The 13,674-nt window shown below is 41.5% G+C and overlaps 1 protein-coding gene across 13 annotated transcripts in view; it reads left to right on the top strand.

The window, feature by feature from the left end:
* The window catches only part of nrxn3b (neurexin 3b), a 280,052-nt gene that overhangs the window by 247,204 nt on the left and 19,174 nt on the right, over positions 1–13,674 (top strand). The window lies entirely within an intron of this gene.

The raw sequence follows: 13,674 nt of genomic DNA, 5'->3' as shown, positions 1-13,674 counted from the left end.
CTCATATATGTCCATTCAATATGAAGCTACAGCCAACAGCTGGTTAACTTAGCACAAAGACTGGAAACAGCAGAGAAACAGCTAGCCTGAAGTTAACAAAATCCTCCTACCGGTACCTCTGAAGCACACTAATTAACACATATGCCATTTGTTTAATCTGCACAAAAAACAATGTCTAAAAATGACAAATCACCGTTTTACAGGATGTGCCAGACTATTTCTTGGTCGGGACCAATAACTTCTAGGAAGTCACTGCGCCCTAGCCAATATCAGTAGTATACCAGTACATAACTCCCTTTAAAAGAAAAAGTGAATTGTCGTTTTGACTCTAAAGTTTTGGTACAGATTATACATCATGATGTGACAAACAACGTGTTAATTAATGAGCTTTAGAGTTGCTGGTATGCTAAGCTAAGCTAACTGGCTGCTGGCTCCAGATTAATATTTACCATACAAACGTGAATGTTGTTATCTAACTCTTGACAAGAAAGCAAATAAGTGTATTTCCCAAAATGTCTAACTACTCCCTTGAAGCCATTGTTTCACCTATTCAGAGTAGTGTAATTTGTCCTTGTAGGAAATATGGGTACCCACCTTCCGAGTTTTGTGGACTACGAGTCTGTGGGCTAAATGTTTTGTTTTCTTGATAATCAGGTTTAAAAATGTGACAAAGCCAAATGTCAAAAAACTAAAGTCCTCCTGTCACCCCTTCAGTATTTTATGTGTTTTTGTGACTTTTTTGTGACTGTGCTTGGCTGGATTGTAGCAGCGCTGCTTTTTTCCAAGCTTGATCAGTCAAGGTCAGGATACTGTATTTCTCATTCTATCGAGGATTGAAGTGCTGCTGTTCATTGAGGTGTGCAAAGCCGGCCTTTTCACTGCTCCCTTTCTCTATATTTCTCTCTTTTTCTCTGTCTCTCTCTTTCTGTCTCTTGTCCATCTCTATCTGTCACTCACCCAATCCAGCCTAACAGAGGCCTTTCTCCAATACGTCCTGAGTCCAAGCCAATGAATGTCACCGCCGTGCCAAGAAAGTAATCACGCCGAGCAGTCCTTTGACACCCAGAGGACAAATTCAACCATTCGTTGTTCATATTAAAGCAATAACTCTCCCTCGGGGGTGAGACAGGGTTGGGAAAGAGGTTGGTTGGTGGACGACAGACAGGGACCAACCACTGTTATCAGCCTTTTCACCTCAACAACAGATTGCCTGGCATGCAGTGATGATGGCCCTTCATGTCAGAGCTGACACTTGTATGTCTCTATCAGTGCAAGTGTAGGGGAGGCCAGAGAGCTGTTATAAAGCCAATAAATAGCCTGCGGTTTGGACAGAACTGACAAAGAAACACCCAGTATCAGGTCTGGAGCAAAAGCGAAGCAGTCCATATCCATTCTGTCTATATGTAGCATCAGTAATCTGCGATGACGCTGACTGAGCTGAGATACATTACACCACCATCTCCAGCACCATCAACAAGGTCACATCAGATAAGAAAAAATGTGGCATCGCTGGGAAAATGGCATTTTGTGTCATAGGCTATTAATATCAAAGGAAGTCAATACATTTCTGCGTGCTATGAAAGAGCTTTTATACAAAGCACTCTCCTTTTCAAGGTGAAATGATGAAGCTATACCTTTCTTTGTCAGTACCCAGGATGCGGTTATTAGATGCCAGACGATGCACTTTGGTAACTTCACAATAGAAATTTTGTTTTTTGCCCTAACTAACTTTTTACTTTACTTTTGTATTCCTTCTGAGAGCGCCCCTTGTTCATTCTTCTTCCACAACCTCCCATGGCAGTGTCTGCTTTGATTCACACCGCTGTGTCACAGAATTTCATTTGCCAAGGCCTTTAATTTTACAGCTCCCTAGTTGGCTGTCAAATACCGTGGTGTGAGAGGTAGGGAGAGGACCTGTACCAGTTTGGCAGATTACTCCACCCCTCAGGGAAGTATAGGGGTGTTGAGGGAGTTGAGCTATCATTAGTGATGTACTGCAGTGCTGAAAGAGAGCTATAGGCATCTGACACGGTGCTGGACTCGAGCTTTTGTGCAGCTGTTTTAGGAGTAGGGTGTGTGTGCGCACATGTAGACCGAAATGTGTGTTTAGGTATCATCTATTTTTGGTCCACTACACCAACACTAGCTGTTTCTTTTTCAGAGGTGAGAAGTGACAAATCCCCCGACATCTCAGGATCAACAGAATGAGAGACAGGGGTGGGAAGTGGAGAGAACCAATCTCACGCTTAATTAATGATAGCTCCGTGGGGACGTACCGACACGACAGACACGTTTCATTTTCTTTTACTCTCTCTCTCTCTCTCTGTCACTGTTACTTGGCCACTCTGTAGGTCAGCTGATCCACTTGGGGACCAAAGACTTGTTGACAAACAGTATTTAGGGATCTTTCTTTTTATTTAAAAAGAATGTCCCAGGAATTTTTAAAGTAAAAATCAGATTTTAGAAACACACTCGTTACACTAAACATTTAATGCCTTTTTTACTTGCTTTAATGTATCAGCAGCTCATATGCAGTTTCTCCACATTTATCTTAGCACTTTTTATTACACAATGTATATTCTAAGCTGTTCTCAGTTGTAAGTTAGCTGTCATTTCCGAGGACAGAAAACTTACTGTAAAAAAAACTTTACTGTAAACACTGTCGTCTTGCAAAATTAAAAAACCTTTGGATATGCAGGGACATAAAATGCGGGTTCAAAATTTTTGGATATTTTGAATCAGTAAAAACTGAAAATAATAAGCCTTACTGGTGTTGTGCAGCTTTTCAAACACACGCGCTAGCTAATTTCATGTTTGTTGGAAGTGCGCTGAGGTACGTGCACAAGAACAACATGGGATTGGAAAGCTTGGAGTTAAAAATAAGTAAGTCGACTATTATAATGCAGGAAGTACGCACAAATAAATTCAAACAGTAAGTTTGTATGCAACACACCAACTACACAATCAATTTTTCTATAAAATTAAGTCCAGTGCTGTCTGGGAGTATAAGAGAAATTCACTTTAACAGCGATTTCAACTTTGAGTTTGAGTTTTTGCCACATCATATCCGATTCTTCATGAATATTATAAATGAACTGAGACCTGGCATTAGATATGTCAACGAACTGGCTCATTCTGAATATCACGCCCACCGCCCCCCCACTATCTTGCTCTCAAAGCCTGCATATCTTCTGAAGATTCAACCCAAGTCATCATTCTGTGTTTTATCCATTTATTAGTCGGAACATCTCTTTGATCATGTGCCTCAGATGGAGATGACTAATGCTAACCATGTTAGCTGTAGCTGCATGCCCATCCCCACACACTGTATATAGCCATGGTAATGCATACACACAGAAATGCTAACATAATGGGAAGATAACATTACTTTTTGCACTGTTGTATGTAAGATACACATTCAATCATGCAGATGTAAAACTGAGAAGTTCACCATGAACTAATCTTACACTCTCCAAAAAGCCCTTTACTTTTCTCCATTCCATCATCATAAATATTAATTAGTTCTGTATTGACTTGGCAAGACAAGTAAATACGGTCTAGAAAAGGAGTAACGCAACGGTCAATATATATAAACAAGAATAATGGAATAAATATTGTCCTGTTATAAACCTGTTTACTTTAGGTATCATTTTAGTTTCATACAGACCCCTGCCTGCTTTTATCAAGCAACTTGTTCTCTCCAAAAACATAAATGTGACATTAGCTTTGTTGGCTGTCTGAGCTCCAGTGTTCACAAGTGGTTTGTGTTGCAATTGAAATGGCTTGACAATTATTCTTAAAGTTTTGCAACACATAATTAAAATTCTACTTGTAGCTTGCAGCATGAAAAGCCAGTAAGAAGCATGACAGATATACTCAAAGTCTCTTTATAAGTCTTGGCGAGTACTACTACATATGTGAAAAAACGTTATATAAAGCCTTTTGTGGCTCCACAGGGAGCTGTACAAAATCTGATAAATTGTCTCAAGTGATGTCACTTGAGGCAACAGCGGTTGGGTCGGAAAACTACAAGTTTGAAAATGAAAAACAAATCTGGGGGTGTGGAGTCAGAAAGAAGTGAGCTTACCAGACCTCTGTAGCCCACTCCTCATCTCTGCTTGAGGCTAGTGGCTCGAAGCTACATTAGCCGCTACTAGCATAACACACCGAATCTCCGACAGAGCTGCATTGTGGGTAATGTAGGCACAAGTGTTTGACAAGGAAGTGAGCGAGTGGAATAAAAAAGATGTTATCTCGCTATGCTGCATCGATTTTAATCCTTTTTTTTTTAACTGTCCATAAGTCTGACATTGTTAAAGGAGTGCAATGCTAAATCAGTGGAGTATTCTTTTAAAAGACAAAAACTGAATTCACTGCAGTATTCTTACATAGTTCATCTATTGTATATCTGTTATCATTTACAATTGTGTCTGAGACCTAGAGGCTTGCAAAATGACTAACCACATGCAGCTGCCCCAGTGACACTGACAGTAGAGGGTATTCCCGCAGACATTATGTTTGATGTTCCCTACCTTTTTGCTTTGCTCCTGTTAGTCATCTCGCAAACCCCTTCTATTTATCTTGTGCCGCCTTCCAGGGGTCCCGCCCCCCTGGCTGGGAACCACTGATTTAAACAATTCAAAGTTTTGAGTTAAGACTCAATTCTAGGTTTGGAATAGACCTGTGTATTTTTACAAATTCATGGCACAGTTGAAATAACCCATGAAATGTACTTTCTACTTTAAGACTTTGCTAGCAGCCCTAGAGGCCTCCCCCTCTAACCATGCTGCTAGATACCTTTAGTAGGAGTGCTGATGTTGTATCGCAGAAGTTCCTCACTGCAAATTCATTTATAAAGCCCATTTTCACTTCAATCCTGTTGATTATCAACTCAGGTGATAAAAAATTTCTGACTTACATTTACTCATACTGGTAACCTAGAATGTTTGGAAGCTCCTGATGAGCAACTACAACAACACTGAACTTCATTTAGGGACTGGGAAAAGTCCAAATAAAGGTAAACAGGTACAGCTTGTTGCTACCTAAGCCCTTCAGCTCTGCAAAATTCTGGTTGAACCAGAGAACGGATTTTACGCATGCTGGTTTGATGTGGATAGTCATTTTGGGAATACTCATTTATGCAAGGCTCTCTATCATGGGAGATCAACGTCTCTCGTTCTCAATTAACTCACGCTGCTGGCCTGAGATGTTTGAGAACAATTAGGAAAGGAGGCTGCAATCTAGAGTACCGTGGGGGAAAACAGCTGAGGGAGAAACACTGAAAGTGATTCGCATGGTTGCCGTGTTAAAGAAATTGCTCGCGTCCATCATCTTCAACTGGCCTGGTGCTCAGGAGACGGGAAAATGAGAGGTAAATTGTTTGCAGTTTAATTGGGCTTTTTTTTTTTTACTTCTGAGAAATGGGAAATAATGTCATATCGATGCGCTTGGATACACATTCCGCGATGACAATCATTTTACGTTGAATCAACACAGAGCCTTCTTTGGTACATTGTGATTTCTGTATTTTCAGATTATTTTCAAGGTGTTTTAATTGATAGTATGAGGTGGAGAGTTACAGGAAAGTTTAGAGAGACTAGACAACATGCAGCAAAGGTCATGAACCAGAATCAACTTGCACTGTTGCAAGATAAGATTTTCCACACTAAGCTACCATGATCACAGTAACCACCCTTTTTTTCCTCACTGTTTTCCTCGACTCGCTTCTTTTACTATCTAACGTACATCAGGGATGTTGCTTAACGCCTGGGGATATATGATAATCACTGACTTATTCTCTCTTCAAGAGGTAGTGAGGAAGGCGCTGTGCAGCATGCTGCATGTCTCCACGTGGGTGTCTGCTAGATAATGTTTGATGAGTGTGTTCATCTGTGTGTTCATTTGCTCTGTGTGTGTGTGTGTGTGTGTGTGTGTGAGCATGAGTGTGCGTAGGCGGATCAGCTCCACTTCTCCACCTACTGTCAGTCGTCTTTTCTTTTCAGTTAGTTCGTCTCTGTGATCGCCTTCCCTCACAACCACCGCCCAGACCTGCCAGTAATTGTGTAAAGGTCAAACTAGTTTGCAGGTTTTCCTCGGGATGCTTCCGTTATCCCTTCTGTTTTTTTCTCTCTTCGTCAGTATCCGTCTTTCTACCTCTCCTGCTAGGCACCCTGGCTCCCAGTGAATTCCGGGAGATGAATGCTGGAGGTCCGCTATTTGCTCAGTAGGTCCAATTAGGAGACAGCAGACTGATGGGGACCCTGCTGGTGTGTGTGTGTGTGTGTGTGTGGAGCTCATTAAAGGGATAGACGTACACACACATGCATGCACACAGTTTGTACAAGGATCTCTTAATTGTTGTCTCACACGTCTGCATACGTGCACAACCAAATTAAGCTACCGTTACCTGCATATATTTGTGCACTCACATACACACACTCAAAAACCTGTCGGCCCTGTTGCAGCCACATCCACTCATATTGTCAGAACACAGAAGCACAATATCAGAGGATTTTCAATGTGGGAGGCCGAATAGTTCCCCCCATCAACATGACAAACTCATTCCAACACTGTGCTGGATTGTCTGTCTTGTCTGGATTGTGCATGCAACATTCAGTTGTGACTTTCTTTATGAATTTTTCATATCACTTGGTGTGCAAGAGAATATGTACATGGAGCTATTTCCATTAGACTTCTCTGTGTGAACATGTTTGTCGATGTTTGCAATTTTATGTCTGTAGGTCATGTGTTTGTTTCTTTGTGTGTGTGTGTGTGTGTGTGTGTGTGTGTGTGTGTGTGTGTGTGTGTGTGTGTGTGTGTGTGTGTTCAGGCCAGTTTGTCTCTCAGTGTGTGAGAACAAGCAGCTAGCTCTAGGGGTTTTGAACCACAGGGGTTTTTGTAATGGATGTCCCCCATGCCTCACAACACAGCTTATATAGATCCTCTGGGAATGCTTGTGTGTGTGTGTGTGTGTGTGTGTGTGTGTGTGTGTGTGTAAACCTGCTGTCTTGTCAGCCTCCACTGTCACGGTGGGGCACTCACACACCAAGGGGCAAGCAAACACCACACATCAGGTACATACACAAACAGACACACACAGTGTGCAGCAATTTGTTTCTGAGCTGACCAGCAGGACATCAGCACATGCTCTGGGTGGTATACAGGCTCACCTCATGCTGTGTTGCCTCCAGAGATGGCTGACTGGTTATAACACGATATACCTGTCCAACTAATAACTCAAACCTACGACTGAAACAACAAAGTGATGTTACCTGCCTAAAAACACTGATGCAGTGCTTATGAATGCCAGTTCCACCTATGCAAATGATTAAATGCAATTAACTTTAACAGATCACTTCAGTCAAGAGAGTTTAAATGCCTTCTAATTACACATCATGTCTTTGAGTTTAACAGAACAATAGTGAATTTAAAAAAAAACATCATGTTGTGGGCGGCTGTGACTTAGTGGTAGAGCGGGTTGTCCACCAACTGGAAGGTCGGCGGTTCGATCCTGGCTTCCACATGTCAAAGTGAACACTGAACCTCAAATTGCTCCTGAGGGCTGTGCCTTCGGTGTGTATGTGTGTGTGTGAATGATTTGTTAGTTTCTTTGGCATGATGAGCAGTTAGTGTCTGCCATCAGTGGGTGAGTGAATGTGATATGTAGTGTGAAGCGCTTTGAGTGGCTGGAAGACTAGAAAGGCGCTATACAAGTACAGTCCATTTACCATTTATTCAAGGCGTTACATCTCAAATCCAGATTCTTCTTCTTTCGGTATAGATGTCATCTAGCCCCGAGCACATGCCAGTAGACTTGCATGGATTATCAAAGTGGAACAGTCGCTATTAAATCCTGTGCCAAGCCATTTTAAAAAGTTGCGAGGTGCTGTGAGATCCCACACTCCTGGTGGTGTTTTAATTAGCTTTTTTTCCAGCACAACGGTTCTGGGAACAAAACTATTATAAAAGTTAAACTTCTATTGCCAGCATTTTTTCTTTAACACTCTGTAAGTTACTTTATATCCAACTTAGGAAGTTACTGCTTTTCCTGTAAAAAAAAACAAACAAACAAAACAAACTATCAGTTATTTGCTTCTGCATCTCTCTCTTTTGGTACACAAGATTATGCTAGTTGTTTCTCTTATTTTAGTTTAGTTTTTTTCCCTTTTTGTTCTGCTTTAAATAAATATTACAACAGTTTGGGAAGATAAATACTAATTTCATCTCTGTGTTCAACACGGAGATAGCTTTGTGTAGCTCTCGCTTAGCCTAGCACGAAGACTGGAACAGGGGCAAACAACTAGCCTAGCTCCATCAAAGGTCCATTCATACAACTCAAAAGCTGTTGTATATATGTTGTATGTGTGTATTCAACATGTGTAGAAACATATAATGAGACATTGTGGTTTAACTAGACCAACAACAAATGGGCACAAGCAACTTAGAAGTTCTGTCCTCATTAAATGGCTAGCTTCATAGACTTTTGTAACTCTGAATGAAACCCAGCTGACTAGCTAATGAGATACAACATGTAAATAAGACATTTTCAGAGATACTGAAAGATGTATTTTTGTTTTTATTTTACTTTTTTGCCTTTGGCAAAGACTAGCTGCTATCTACAAGACAGAAAATGTACCACAATTTTGAAGTATTAATGTACCACCCCATCAAATGAGGCTGCCTGAGTTGTGTACTGTATGTGATGATAAATCGGAACTTTAGGTGTGTTTGAGGCTCGAGCAGCTACAGCAGCGCTCACAGACCTGGTGACTTATTCCACCGTGGCAGTAATGAATCTCTGTGTACGGCTGTACTGTGAATACATTTGCTGCCGGCCTATGATATGCTCTTTGAGTGTGTGAATTTATGTTTGTGTGTGAGGGGGAAAGAGAGAGAGAGACTACGTCTTTGCGAGAATATTCACAGATCTATACATGCATTACTGTCTTTGTGTGCACAGAATGCACCATGTGTCTACTCGAGTCAATAAGATTTAATTGAGTATGTATCACACAGACACGGCCTTTGATGTTCCACAGCAATAATGTGTTCTGTTTCATAGCTCAGCTGAGCTGTTAACAAGGCCCAGTAATGTTTCTCCTCTGTGTCCACAGAGAGTTGGTGCAAACTACAATGAAACCTGTTGCTCTTAACTTCAGTGAGTGAAGGATAATTGTAAGGATCCATGTGTCTGTGTGCGTGCATGGTTAGTCACCCTTACATGTGCGTGTCAGCATGTTGAGGCACTGTGGGAGGATGTACAGTATATTTTAAATCATTTCTCTATTGGTTAGTGATTACGTTTCAACTTTCATCTTCTAAAAAGAGACTAAATCGAATGCTTAATTTGATTTGTGCTCATTAGGAGCTGAACCCAAATGGGACCCCCGGCTAATTTGGGAGACGTAAAGCTGCCAGCATCAGCCATTACATAACGCCTACATTGATTTGGTATTACAGCCTTGAAGTCATAATAGCCTTTGACTGTGAGAAATACAGCAAGATTGAAAATGGATTGAAGCTACTTGCGTCAGACTTCACACATTCTCAATGGAAAGCCAATAGCTTTCCCAATTGAACATATCGTCTTATTGATTACATTGTTGCAATTAGTGAGGTCAACTCAGGTTTAATTATAAAGCCCTTTGTCACAAAGTGTGTCCCAAACAACAGTGCAAACACAATCAACAGCCATTCACAATGTGGATAACGCATAATAATAACAGAATACCATTTGACACAACATTGTTTTAGATGTATTAACTTATTGGACTCATTGGTGTTTTGCGTTGGAGGCAAAGAAAAGCGCAATTCATTGTGAAAAGCTTGGATTAATTGAGCCTAACAAACTGATCCAGAATTAAATTGTTCTGTAAATCCAACTCAGAGCTAATGTGATCAGATGAATTCAGGCCTTGTTGAAATATGTATATTCATGACTTTATAACACAGATCTCAAGAGCACATCAAGCATAGGTCACATCAATTCACAATGAAGACAGAGATGTTAGAAGAGATCTGCGGCGTGCACAGCCACAGAGCAGCAAAAATTAAACATAGAAATTTGGCCACACTTTAAAGTCCAACAGAAAGCAGAGAATCTGAAACAAGTACAGATGTGTTGCTGTTTGTTCCTCTGTTAAATTTGCTTGTTGCAGAGTTCTCTTGTAATCATATTAGAGTAATGTGGGCTTCAAATTCAGAATAAGAATTGGCAACAATTTTGGTATTTGGTTTAATAATCAAAAAATGGCAACAAAAAATCACTGGCACTCTGTGGCCTCGCAAATGTGAATATTTCCTGTTTGTTCCAGTCATGATTCATCATCGGTAATGGAAAATAATCTGCATATTAAACAGTAATAGAAATAATCTAGTTGTAGCCCTACTTAAAGATTAAACTGCATGTTCAAGATGCAACAAAATAACTTTAAAGTATTAAATAGAATCCTAATGAAGTCATGTACTTTTGATCCTGCTCTATGAAACCGAATTTTGTGAGAATAAACCTCATTTACTCATTTACCTCTGCTGGTCTCCAAGCAGGAATACTGTTACCAGAGAGCTCTTTCCACCCCCCTCCACCCCCACCACCATGCTCTCATCTTCTCTCTGCCTCTTCTTTGGTCACGGCTTTCAGCGCAGCTCACCACCACACACACATGAATTCCTCACTTCCTCTTTGAAGGGGAGAACCACAAACGGTAACACAAACCATAACTCAGAGCTGTAATCGCTGCTCCAATTTCACTTGAGGATGGAATGGACTTGCATAGAGAGAAGAAATTGCCTTCCACCTCTTGTCTGCTTACCTCAGATGTTCCTCTCTACCTGTCTTTCATCATGTGACCACCCCCCTGCACCACCCCAATCTTTCAGCTATTCTGTGTGTGTGCATGTACACACACGTATGGGTGTGAGTCTGTTTGTCACAGGGCTTCCCTGATGACCTTGTACACTGCGGCAGAGGGGTGATTAAGGATCAGGGCCAAAGACCATTTCCTTTTCCATGGGAAGATGAATGACCCTGTTTGAAAGTGGCTGCCTATGGCCTCAGGGCAATTAGAGTTTGCTGTGAGCCAGCAACCCTCACCGCTCCGTGTACAAAGGCAGGTCCTTGAGAAAAAGAGAAATACTCGGCACATGGCCCATTCTGCAGAAACCAACACAGCACGGTGATGGTGAACAAATTAAATGCATTTTCTTTTTTCCCCCTTTCCAGCTGTTTCCCCTCCTGCTGTCCTCACCCACCTCTCCTGCTCTCTTTCCATTTCTCCATAAACCTGCAAAGGAAAAAAAAAAGTGCTGACTACAGGAGACCACTAAGAAAGGCCCACCGAGGGTGCTCATTCAAAATATCAATATTTGATCTAGGAAATCATTTAGCATGTGGCTTTGCCCCTACAAGTTGATTCTGGAGCTCATTCCGCTGTAATTTATCCACTATATTGAAAGAGAGGGTTAACAGCGGCACTTCCAGCCTTTTTGCACTGCTTGTGTTTGCTTTCATCTTTCAACAATATTGTTACTAATGAAGATTAAACATCGTGATCAAATGTTTTACTAGAATCACCACTGTGTGTTATTTTTAACATGCTTCTATGTTGCCATTTCCATCGAACACGTCTTTAATCCCCCCCCCAGTTTTTTTCTGATAAAGTATCTTATCTGTCACAGAGTGGAGAACATGAACAAAAAGAGTTGTGGCAGCCTATTGATAGGGATATGGCCTAGTGCCATTGATTCCCCTTGTAATACAAGCCTCTCCCTTGTCAGCCTGTCAAAGCCCAGATCGGACATGATAACGCGCACATCAGACAGCCGTCAATAGAAAGGCAATGCTTCCGCCGTGGAGATGACTATCTTATTTTGGTACGAGGGCCGGTGGAGTAGGGGAATGGGAATTAGTGAGATAGCGAGAAAGAAGAGATGGGAGCGGGAGTCAGTCTGACCTCTGATTTCTGTTGCTTTCTGGGCCATTTCCCAAGCTGAAAAAAAGTCTGCGGTATGTACCCCCCTCTCCACATGTGTGAAAAATATATATGTTCAAGGTGACCAAGGAGCCCCTCAGGGGAGAAGAAGTTGCTTTGAATTGCGTGTCTTTGATTTGCCCTTACCTCCACGTCGTCACTTTGATCTCTGAACATGCAACCACATTGGATATCCATGGCATCTGACTGCCAGGATGAGGCGCTCGAGGAAAATTGATTTGCTTGGGGTTTATTCCCATCAGTACGAAAAAAAATCTGCTTTAGCCATTGGGCACTCTGGCATTGTAAATAAACCAAATTGGGTTTGATAGTGGGGTTTGTAATGTGGATCTATAGTGTTGTGTCTCTTCCCTTATTCTCAAAAGGCTTTGTTTCTCAGTGTTTCCTTCACCCTCAGGGCACAAAAACACGTGAAGGTCATTTGTTATTATAAGACCGTGGTGTGCCCCCCCCCGATAATATGACTGTGTGTACTGTGTACTTAAGCATGTGTGCTTAGTTTCCCCTCGCCTCTCCAAGACACAGCACACTTCACACTCATGTTTCATGTCATGTTTGTAACCCGGGGCCGTGGCTGCGTTTTAGCCTTTACACTGCTTTTACTGACCCAGGGGAAAACTATAGACAGTGGTCGAGTACATTACGTCTTTCTTTTCCCCCCGCTGAGCACAAGCCGCTGCTTTGATGTGCCCGATCAAATCACCGTCATGCTCAGCAGAATATTCAACTGCAGCCACAGCCGCAGATGCAGCAGCTGCTCCTGTTACCATCCGTGTATTGGAAGAGTTTTATTCCAAGCTGAAACATTCTCTGTTCGATTAGTGTGAGCCTTAGACGATGGCTGTCAGCACATAATAAAATGATGGTATAGTTTAAGAACTAGTTGGTCATTAGTTGATCAAATTAAATTAGAATTGGAGAAAAATACAATCACTATGTAATTTTTCCTAAGTTGAAGTATAAACATAGTTGATTTAAGGCCTATTTAGCATTATGAGCTCATTCTGAGGCACATACGTTGATAGTTCAAAATATCTTGTTTAAATGGAAGAGTAAAGTCTGCAGGGGTTGGTTGTGCAGCACATCTGAGCGAGGACATATGCTGTAAATGGCAAGTAGTGATGGTTTAGCGTGCAGATCAGGCACAGGTGTGAAGAGAGGGTGTGAATGCACTCTTGCCCCTGCAGGCACATTAGAGAGAATGCCTCAGTAGTTAAGCACAAAAAAAAATGAAAGTAATTTGAAATAATGACCAAAATGCATCATGTCTTTTTTCTCACTTTCATGCTTTGTGTTTGAACCAGGTGACTTTGCTAGAAAACTTGTGAAAAGTCTGGCTTGGCTGTATTGAATAGGGGATTTTATTTGGCTGTGGAAGAAATCTGTCAGACACCGGTTGCATTTATCTGCTTCATGTAGCAGAGCGTGGCATCCTGCAGTGCAACTGCTGCTGCTACTAGTATGGCTAGAAGGGAGCATGGCTAGATGTTTGTTTTTTGTTTTTTGCCACTGATAGCTTATGAAGAGACATATCCTGCTCACCTGGCCAAAATGTTATGAATATGTTAAAATCAAGGGACACGTACACATTTTTTCACGTCTACAATACTCACCCACTGAAAGAGCTATTGATCGCTTGAATTGTTCCTCCTGTCCATACTGCCCATGTAGACATCCCTTCCTA

The sequence above is a fragment of the Siniperca chuatsi genome, linkage group LG16 (assembly GCF_020085105.1).
Source record: "Siniperca chuatsi isolate FFG_IHB_CAS linkage group LG16, ASM2008510v1, whole genome shotgun sequence".
Taxonomy (NCBI): domain Eukaryota; kingdom Metazoa; phylum Chordata; class Actinopteri; order Centrarchiformes; family Sinipercidae; genus Siniperca; species Siniperca chuatsi.
Note: the sequence above shows the minus strand (reverse complement) of the source record. Positions and strands in the feature narration are given on the sequence as shown.